Genomic DNA, 11,682 nt, shown 5'->3' on the forward strand with positions numbered 1-11,682 from the left:
TTTCCAGACTTAAACATTAAAATCATAAGGTGTTCAAAAGTCGTATGGCATACTATATATGTGTAAACATAAAAATCAATGGAATTTTAATCTCATTTAAGCTGCTTTCACCAAAAGAAGCAAAAACCAAGTACTGTTGATTTTTAAACTATTGAGTTATTATCAAAACTATTGCTTTGTAATCATAAGAATGGAATTGTCCATGAAAATATAGAATATATATGAAGGTTGATAATGTATAATTTGATTAGGTATATAGAAATCTACTTAATTTTCTGGAAAAAAAAAACCTAACAACAGCCACCCAGTAAAATGTCATCTCAGACATTTCTTTTCTTCTCGTGGTCACTGACAAACCATTGTCATCCATTAGGCTCCACCCTTCGTGTTATGTATTACTCATATTTAGACAAATTGATAATGTCATGCACCCATGTTTTCATTTTTTCTCCTATTTCATTATTTAAACCAATTTTAGATTTAAATATATTTTCATCATATTCTTCCTCTCCCTCAAGTCCATCTATATCCTCTTCTCATCCCTTCCCACCTAACTTAGGTTAAGGTCAAATACTCAGGTGACAGCAGATGCTGGAGGATGTGGAGAAAGAGGAACACTCCTCCATTGTTGGTGGGATTACAAGCTTATACAACCACTCTGGAAATCAATCTGGAGATTCCTCAGGAAATTGGACATAGTATTACCCAGAGGACCCAGATATATCACTCCTGGGCATATACCCAAAAGATACTCCAACATATAACAAGGACACATGCTCCACGATGTTCTTAGCAGCCTTATTTATAATAGCAAGAAGCTTGAAAGAACCCAGATGTCCCCAGAGGGAATGAATGAATCCCTTAAAATAACCAGGGAAATATAAACAAACATTGGAAGAAAATGGATAAAACTGTTTAAGACTGTAAGATGGAAGTAGAATCCATGAAGAAAATCCAAGCTGAGGGGATTCTGGAAATGAAAATATCGGAATCTGTATATGAACTACAGAGGCAAGTGTCACCAACAGAATATAAGAGATAGAAGAATCTTAGGTGTTGAAGATATGATTAAAAAATGGATTCATTGGTCAAAGAAATACTAAATCTAAAAATAAATCCCTGACATATAGATACAATATAGGAGGAAATTAGCTTTGCAGTGGGGTCTGAAAATGGGCGGGGTTCAAGGGAAGGCAAAGAGGGAGGAGGAAAGTGATGTAATTCTATACCTTTTTTAAAAATTATTTTATTTATTTATATTCCAAATGTTGCCACCTTCACTGTTCCCCTCCCAAGCTTATTCTCTCATCCCCATTTCCCTTTGCCTCTGAAAGGTTGTTTGGTTGTTTCTTTCCATCTCCAGCCCCCCAAATCCTTACCCACCCACCCAGCTCCCCCTTCCCTACACGGCATCCCCCTTTCCTGGGGCACTAAGTCTCTACAGGATTAGACACATCCTCTCCTACTGAGGCCAAACAAGGCAGTGCTCTGTTACATATGCTCTTTAGTTACTGGTTTAGTTTCTGGGAGTTCTCAAGGGTCCAGATTAATTGACACTGTTGGTCTTCCTATGGCTTCCTTCAGCTCCTTAGTCCTTCCTCTAACTCTACCATACGGTTCCCCAGCCTCAGTCCAACAGTTGACTGTAAGTATTTGCTGAGGTCTACCAGCATTCAACTACTGTTAGACCTCAGCAGGACAGCAATGCTAGGCACAATGTGGCATCAGTAACAATGATTTGGTGTCTGTGCACAGGATAGATCTCAAGTTGGGCCAGTCACTGGCTGGCCTTTCCTTCAGTCTCTGCTTCATTTTTGTCCCTGCAATTCTTTTAGACAGAATCAATTCTGGGTCAAAACTTTTAAAGGTAGGTTGGTGACCTGATCCTTCCACTGGGGGCTCAGTCAATCTACTGGAGGTAGTCTCTTCAGGTTTCATCTCCCCACTGTTGGGCATTTTGGTTAAGGTCATGCCCATTATGACCTGGAAGCTTCTCACATGCCAGATCTCTGGGACTCTCTAGAGGTTTCCCCTCCACCCACCCTCCTCAGCTGTATATTTCCATTCATTCTCCTGGCCCTCTGAGCTTCTCTCCTGTCTTCCTAACCATACCAGATTCTGTTCCTCTTTTCCTGTTCCTCTTTTCCCTTCTCTGTCCCTCTTCCTTCCAGGTTCCTCCCTCCTTTTGCCTCCTATGATTATTTTGTTCCCCCTTCTAAGTGGGATTAAAACATCCTCTCTTGAACCTTCCTTCTTGTTAAAGTTCTTATGGTCTGTAGGTTGTATCATGGGCATTTTGTACTATTTACTTATCAGTGAGTACATACCATGAATGTCCTTTTGGATCTGAATTATCTCACTCTGGATAATATTTTCTAGTTCTATTCATTTGCCTGGAAAACGCATGATATCCTTGTTCTTAATAGCTGAATAATATTCTATTGTGTAAATAAACCACATTTTCTGTATCAAGTCTCTGGTTAAGGGACATCTAGGTTGTTTCCAGCTTCTGGCTATTATGGATAAGGCTGATATAAAAATGGTAGAGCATGTGTCACTGTGCATGGGGGGACATCTTTTGGGTATATTTCAAGGATTGGTGTAGCTGAGTCTTCAGGTGGAGCTATTTCCCATTTTCTGAAGAACTGCCAGATTGATTTCCAGAGTGGTTGTACTAGTTTGCAATCCCACCAACAAAGGAGGAGTGTTCCTATTTCTCCATATTCTCACCAGCATCTGCTGTCACTTGACTTTTTTGATCTTAACCGTTCTGATTGGTATAAGGTAGAATCTCAAGATCCTTTTGATTTGCATTTTCCTGGACGTTGACCATTTCTAGAAGAATGCAAATTGATCAATATTTATCACCTTGTACAAAGCTCAAGTTCAAGTGGATCAAGGACCTCAACATGAAATCAGATACACATGGGAAATACCCTAGAACGCATTGGCACAGGGGACAATTTCCTGAACAGAACACCGATGGCTTAGGCTCTAAAATCAATAATTGACAAATGGGACCTCATGTAACTAAAAAGCTTCTGTAAGGCAAAGGACACTTTCAATAGGACAAAATCACAACCTACAAATTGGGAAAAGAGCTTCACTAACCCTACATCCAAAAGAGGGCTAATATCCAAAATATAAAAGAACTCAAAAAGATAGGCTCCAAAAAAACCAAACAACCCAATTAAAATGGCCTACAGAGCTAAACAGAAAATTCTTAAAAGAGGAATCTCAAAATGACCAAGAAGCATTTAAATAAATGTAATTCTATATATTTTGAAAGCATATAGGATTAAATATTAAATATTAAATGAAATATTATTTACGAAATAAGATGATTAAATCAATATATCAAAACACAAAACCTTGAAAACATTTTACTTATCTTTGGTTTCCCCTATCTGGACAGGGTCATTTATTTGTTGTTTGCTTGTTTTAGTAGCAGGCAATTTTATTCTGAGGGAAAGAAAATTAAAGGTTAGATACACTGCAAAAAATGTCAGGTATTGAGCTGAAGTGCCTAAACAAAGATGTAATTTTAGTGGAAGAAGTAGTGTAATATTGAAGTTTAGTAGATTAAATAAGAATTTTAATGTGTTTCTACTTTTGTAACAATAATTGTGGCCTATAGAGTTGATATGGTACAGTGAAGACAAAAAGGATGATATATTCGTGATTTCTATGATCAAGGGGACATTTAGGTTTTTTTATAATTTATATCTTTATAAACCAATAAAAATACAAGTTAAAAATGTTTAATACAGAAAATGAAGGTAGAAATATGTGATAAATCTAGACATGATGAAACTAAAACACATTCTCCAGATATAAAAATAGTTTAAAAAAATTAGTGTTAATAATTTAAATAAAGTGACTTCCCAACAATATTAGAACATAATAAATATGTTCAAATCATAGTGTAATGGAACGTAATTTAGAAAATGTGAGGGAAAGAAGATGCCCATAAAATGTTTGCTATTGAGTATCTCCTAAGACCCAAAGCTTGGAATCCATATTAAGGATCAGTGATGAGGACAAGAGTAAAGGGGAAGTGATAGGAGGGGTGTGTTTGGATCTGACTTTAATACATCTGAAGGGAAAAGCAATGGTAAAGTAGTTGGTTAGAGCCTTAATAATGACATGGTATAGAAAATGTGATAACATCGGAGAGAGAGAGAGATACTGTCTGACACCCGAGGCTGTGGAACAAGATGAAGATTGGATTTTGTGTGTGTGTGTGTGTGTGTGTGTGTGTGTGTGTGTGTGTGTGTGTGTAGTGTACATGCTATGGAACCAGAAACTATATGAACTAACTCCCCAATTATTCCTTAAAACACAGGCTGTAGAATCTGTAGCACTATGGGGGAAATTAGTTCCTGATGAGCTGACTCATGTAAGACATTAGGGACACATGGTTATCTTCAGCTGAGGCCTGAAGGGTATTAGAGAAAGTACATGATGGTTAAAAAAAATATGGAGAAATCAAGTTGGAACTGAGTGGGAAGCTTCCCCTCTTTGGCTAGACTATAAGACATGTCACATGATGCTGGGATAGAATTGTCACAACAGTCCTACTGGATGCAGACCCTGAATGCTATGTAACAGTCCAAACAAGGTAGACTGAGAAAATTGTGTGGACTATTGTGGGCTCAACCAGTAGCTTTCTGATTTGAGTAAAAGGCCACCACATGAGGACATTTGTATCTGGTAGTGTACGTTAGGACAAAAAATTGGGCTAGAGAACTCACAGGCTTCAGTGGGGAAGCAGTGGGTGCTGTCTTGTTAAGTGGACACATTATGTTTTTCAAATTCTCTTCTAACTATTCATATCTGTGGCCATTATTATGGCTACTGTCTTATTTCATCTCAGAAGCTCCTTTTAGTAGGGAGCACCAGTTTCTAAAAAGATTCATAAGTGATCAAAGAGTGGATATGTGACTGCTGAACTCTCAGCTGAAAACAGGATATCTCTATTATTTCCTCAAGACTCAGGGAAAATTGTGAAAGAGAGAGCAGAAAAGAATATAACACCAGAAGAAAGGGAAAAGTATTGTGGCACACTGTACTCCTGACATCATATACCCACTGCAAACAGTAAGGAAAACACTCCATGAGTTTTCTCACCATTTTTCTTAGAATTTCTATTGCTGTGAGGAGACTCTACAATCATGGCATCTCTTATAATTGAGTGAATTTAATTGGGGCTGGCTTACAATTTCAGAGGTTTAGTCCATTGTGTCATGGCAGGAAGCATGGCACATGCAGGCAGATATGGTGCTGGAGAAGGAGCTGAGAGTTCTACATCTTTATCTACAGGTAGCAGGAAGAGATGGTGATACATTTTCTCCAACAAGGCTACGCATACTCCAACAAAGGCATACTTCTTTTTAGTGCCATTTCCTATGGACCAAACATTTAAACACATGAGTCTATGTAGGGTGTTCTTATTCAAACTATCACACCATTGTTACTTGGATCTGAGTGTATCACATTATTATCCAATTTGAAAATATGCCAAGTGAACTAGGACCATGTTTAATTCTATAATTGGAGGGTTGTACATAGCGTTATTGCTGCCTACCAAATGTGATTTAATAGCTGTAATAAGAAGGGCACTACTTGCACATCTCTTAAATGATACCTGGAAATTGAGATACATGTTCTTGGTATATTTAAGGTTTGACTTACAGTGGGATTAATGGTCTGCTACTCTGGAAATTCAAAATCTGTTAGGTTCTCTATGCAAATCTAGTAAGAAGCAGTATTTGCACTGCCCAGTACCTATTTATTATAAAAGTGAGAAATGTCCAGGGTGGAAAAATTATGAGATGAAAATCACGAATGTTGATATGAAACCAAAATAAATATGGATATTGTGTTCACCATTGAAAACTTTTCATTGTCATTTTTAAATGAGTCCTTATCTTCTTGGATGTTGCCTGCAAAATAATAGGTTCAGATTATGACTTGGACAATCAAGTAAAAGGTCTGTCACTGTAAAAGATATGTTGAGCTCCTCATCATCAATATCTGCAAATGTAAACTAAGAGAAACCAAGGTTTCCCTAGATATTATAGAACAGCAGAGACACTGTCAGTCTCAATCCCTTTGGCAAACCTTACTGTTGTGGTTTTAGTAGGAATGTCCCCCATAGACTCATATGCTTGAATGCTTGACCCATAGGGAGTAGTGGCACTATTAAGTGATGGGGCCTCGTTGGAGAACATGTGGCTTTGTTGCAGGAAATGTGTCACTGTGGAGGCAGGCTTCGAGGTCTCACATGCTTAAGCTAGGCCTAGTGGGTCAGTCTCCTTCTGTTGCTTGCCAATCAAGATGTAGAACTTCCAGCTCACTCTCCAGCACTGTGTCTGCCGGCATGCCACCGTGTTTCTTCTCACCATGACAGTAATGGACTAAACCTCTGAACTATAAGCCAGCCCCAGTCAAATATTTTTCCTTTATAAGAGTTTCATGGTCATGGTATCTTTTCACAGCAATAAAACCCTAACTAAGACAGCTATTATTCATAACTGTAGGAAAATTATAGTCAATTTTATGGTTGGGCGATCACCACAACACACAAAACTGTCTTTAATGGTTGCAGCTTTAGGGAAGGTTGAAAACCACTGTAAGAGAGTTAAGACAAAATTTTATTAGAGTCAAATCTTCATCCAATATGATGATGTCTTTAGTAAAGAAGTAGACAGAGACAACAGGAAATGTCATGCAACAGAAACAAATTAATTGAAGAGAGACTGCTTCATGTCAAATGATAAGTGTTAAAGGCTACCATCAGAATATTAAAATAGGCTACAGGAAACCAGTCTTCCTGACTCCAAGATTTCTGTCATGCAGTCCTCAATACTGTGAGAGAGTTCTATTGTTTACTATGGCGGTTCTATGAAACTAATTCAGTGACCAATAAGTAGTTGTTTGAAAAATATCAGACAAACTTTATTTTCATCTTAAGTCTTAATTTAAAATGTAAAAGAATAATCAAAATATATCACAAATGTTTCAGGAAATAAAAGAGTAAGAAAATAGCTTACTTCCTTCATTTCTTGGAAAAATTTCACTTTCCTATAATATTTCCATAACTAATATAAAATTACTTGTATATTGCTTCAAAGATGAAATAAGCATGCAGGAGACATTCTGTGTGATGCACATTAAAAAAATACTACAGTAAAATAAATCTGATTTTGTATGTGTGCCCACAGAAGGCAGCATCATTAAAACTGTGTGTTATTGGCTTACCAGACATGATGAGGAAGACATTTCACATAAGGTGTCTCATTTAAATCTCAATTGTTTCTTTTCCATTTCTCACAAACAACAAAATCTCTACAGTTTGATCTGCCTCAGCTTGGGAAACACTGCTATGTCAGTCAATGTACTCAGTTAACTATTTCAGTGTCAGTAATTTTCAATTCTTGCCTTAACAGTTAAGTTAATATTTTTGCCTTTCTTACAAACTATTAAAAGGAGCAACTTCTGGTGAATCTGATGGCATAGATACTAATAATATTTTACATTTTTCAGAAAAGGCTACCAAATCTCAGAAGCGCAGTAGTTTGCTAAGTACAATATTTCAGTAAAAGTGAAGCTAAGGTTTGAACTCAGTTTGCCTTATATGAACATTTATGTTTGAACCACAACTTTCTCTGCTTTCTCTGGTCTTAGGATTTAAAATCATACACATGAGCATTTTAATATAAAGATACAGATTGAAATTTCTAAAATAAATAACACTTACATAGACCATTTATTGTTGTGATTCTATATATAGGGTCAGTACAGTGAGATTTTTCTCAAATTTTGAATCTTATCAAGTCTGGAAAGTTGCTTCATCCTTTCAAGGAGAAATACTTATTTAAATTCTCCATGGAGTATTCTTGTTTGTTGCTGTCCCTAACATTTTCTGTAGGAATATGTGACTCTTAACATTTACAAATACTCAAAACTATTTATTGAAAATAAGATGTTCTTGGAGTTTTCATTATCTGAATTCCCCAAAACAGAACTGGTACCAAGCAAAGCAAACCCTTAGGGAGAATGCCTGGTAAGAATACTGGAAATCATAAAAGTTTCCCATAAGTTTTTCTTCCATCATTCAAAATTCTAGCTACAATTTTTCTCCCGTTCTTAAACCTGTCATCACCACGTTCCAGAAGCATTTGTCATTTAAGCTAACAAGTCACTCTAGAATGGAGAAGACAACATATTTGTGGAAATAGTTTGACCAAGTGGTTGGCCTTAGTCAGGTGGCTACTAGCCCAGCTGATCTTTTCTTCTAAGACTAAGTGTTTATTCCCAATTTGTTGAAACAGGCTTGTAACTGTGTCAGGAGATAATATCCATTGAAATATCCTTCTTCCCACTTCTAGATTATATCCAGTTTTGACACAAGTGACTAAAGGAAGCCATTTATTTCATATTGTTGCTAGAAGGTAGAGAAATGAACCACATGACATTTTCCTTTAAAACAGGTCGCAAGTGGAAAAGCCTGGAGAAAGGAAACTTCAAGAAGACTTTTATTCATTTTTCAGAGATGCCAGTAAAGGATGCACTTTCATTTATTCAAGAAGATAGAACGTATTTAACAATAATCATATAATCCAAGTATTAAAGTGATTATGTTAATTTTAATATCCATAATGTCAAAAGGTTACATATATGTAATTTATGTAAAAATTTCCTAGTACCATTATTTATAAAGCTCAATAAATATCCAAAGAAGCAATAAATAATAAGAAATTATGATGGATTCTAGGAACTGCTTTATACTATAAGCATTTATTAGATGACCAAAATCTACATATGACATTTTCCTATAAAGTTTAATTTTTAAATTTTTTTGTTTTCTTTTTTATTGAATATTTTCTTTATTTACATTTCAAATGTTATCCCCTTTCCCAGTCCCCCCACCCCCAGAAACACTCTATCCCTTTCCCCCCGTCCTCCTGCATCTATGAGGGTGTTCCCCACAGTCGAAATTCCCTACACTGGGTCATCGAGCCTTCACAGGGCTAAGGGCCTCTCCTCGCATTGATGCTGGACAAGACCATCCTCTGCTACATATACAGGTAGAGTCATGAGTTGCTCCTTGTGTACTTCTTAGTTGGTGGTTTAGTCCCTGGGAGCCCGGGCGGGGGGTCTGGTTGGTTGATATTATTTTTCTTCCTGTGGGGTTGCAAACCCCTTCAGCTCCTTCAGTCCTTTCTCTAACTCCTCCATTGAGGACCCCATTAAGGATCCTGTGCTCAGACCAATATTTGGCTGCGAGCATCAGTCTCTCAGGAGACGGCTATATCAGGCTCCTGTCAACAAGCACTTCTTGGCATCCACAATAGTGTCTGGGTTTGGTGAATGTTTATTTTAATATACATCAAAATCCTTAAAATTACTTGAAATGTCTAGTATTTATGATATCATCAGTATTACTGATATCACAAAAAAATCATTGTTATAGCTTAAAACTTTAAAGAAGAAATTTCTTTCCACTATAAAAACCCACATTGATTATGAGTATAGATAGATAACCTCTAGGCTTCTTTCAATGTTTTAGACTGTTAAATATTGGGAAATCTTAGACATATAACTGTAAAATTAATATATCCTGTGTGAATAAAAACTAAAGTATATGGGGTAAATTATTTAATTCTTTATATCTCAGATCATATGTGAAAATGACTGTTTGAGAATGGATTATATTGTATTGGAAAGCAATAAAACTTAACAAAGTTTCCAAAAAATCTAGGAGTTCTCTTTTTCCCCCCCCCAAAAGTTAGTTTACATCTGAACTTGCAGAATTTTTCTTGTCTAAATGCTGTTCATTCTGAGAAAACTAGTTGAACAGTATTCCTATATATTTCCTATATACTATAGTAGTTTAGTATCAGTATCTATTTCCATGGCTCTATAATATGTTGAAGTTACATAAGACTGATTAGACTGCCCCACCTGGGGATCCATCCCATAAATAACCACCAAACCCAGACACTATTGTGGATGCCAACAAGAGCCTGCTGACAGGATCCTGATATAGCTGTCTCCTGAGAGGCTCTGCCAGTGCCTGACAAATACAGAAATGGATGCTCACAGCCATCCACTGGACAGAGCACGGGTTCCCCAATGAAGGAGCTAGAGAAAGGACTCAAGGAGCTGAAGAGGTTTGCAGCCCCGTAGGAGGAACAATAATATGAACTAACTAGTATCTCCAGAGCTCTCAGGAACTAAACCACCAGCCAAAGAAAACACATGGTGGGACTCATGGCTGTAGCTGCATATGTAGCAGAGGATGGCCTGGTCGGTCATCAATGGGAGGAGAGGTCTTTGGTCCTGTGAAGGTTCTATGCCCCAGTATGGGGGAGTGCCAGGGCCAGAAAGCAGGAGTGGGTGGGTTGGTAAGCAGGGGGAGGAGGGAGGGATAGGGGATTTTTGGAGGGGAAACTAGGAAAGGGGATAATATTTGAAATGTAAATAGAGAAAATATCTAATAAAAATCAAAAAAGAGAAAATATCTAATAAAAAATAAAAAACAAACAAAAATCAGGATGTTTTTCAAGGCTTGGTGCAATTACTCTTAAAGCAATCTAAATTTTTTCATCATTTCTTTAAATTACAATATAATTACATCATTTTTTTACTTTCCTTTCCTCCCTGTCTTAGATACTTATCTATAGGTGTGATTAAAAAACCATGACCAAGGCAACTTATAAAAGAAAGGAATTAATTGGGATTTATAGTTTCCGAGGGTTAGAGTCCATGACTATCGTGGCGAGAAGCTTGAAAGTAGACAGGCTTGAATGGTACCTTAACAGTAGCTGAGGGCTGCTTACATCTTGATGCATAGGCATGAAGCAGTTAACTGGGAATGGTTTGGGCTTTTGAAACCTCAAATACCTACTCTCTAGTGACTCACTTCTTTCAAGCAGATCACATCTCCTAATCCTTCCCAAACAGTTCTACCAACTTGGGACCACTTATTAAACCATAGGAGCTTTCAGGGCCATTCTCATTCAAACCATCGTACTACCTCTAAACCCTCCCATATACCCCTCCTTGTACTCGTTCAAACTAATGACCTCTTTTTTCGCTGATTGTTGTTGCATGCATGTATGCATACATACATACATACATACATACATACATTTATCTAAAAAAGAGAGTTTTTTTAACAACTGAAAATATTTTACTAAATGTAAAACTCCATATGAGGAGCTAAGTAATAGAAGAATCCAGAAATTTGGTCTCTCAATTTAATTTAGAACCAAGCATTGTAGTCACAGGGCATAGACACTACTTTCTTCTGCAGTAAACAAACTCTTAAATGTAATTTCTAGCTTGGTGGTATGTAACCTGAAAGATTACATCAACAAACTGCTGCGAAACAAACTCCTTTATATCAAAATTTAATGTTCTTCTTGTCTTTGTTTGAGGGATTTTGCTTTTTGTTGTTTCTATTGTTGATGGGGTTCTTTTTTTCCCCAAAGAGGATATAGAGAGAAAGAACTATATAAATCAAGCTGTTCTTTATGAATCCAATTCAAGAAATCCTTAGGTGAGGTGTGATAGCAATGGTATTTATGATAAAGAAGCCATAAGTAGTAACTGTATAATGTGTATGGTGAGGTCTACATAGGAAAAAAGTACTAAAACATTGCTTTTTCAGAT

This window comes from Mus musculus, chromosome 9, assembly GCF_000001635.26.
Source record: "Mus musculus strain C57BL/6J chromosome 9, GRCm38.p6 C57BL/6J".
NCBI classification, from domain to species: domain Eukaryota; kingdom Metazoa; phylum Chordata; class Mammalia; order Rodentia; family Muridae; genus Mus; species Mus musculus.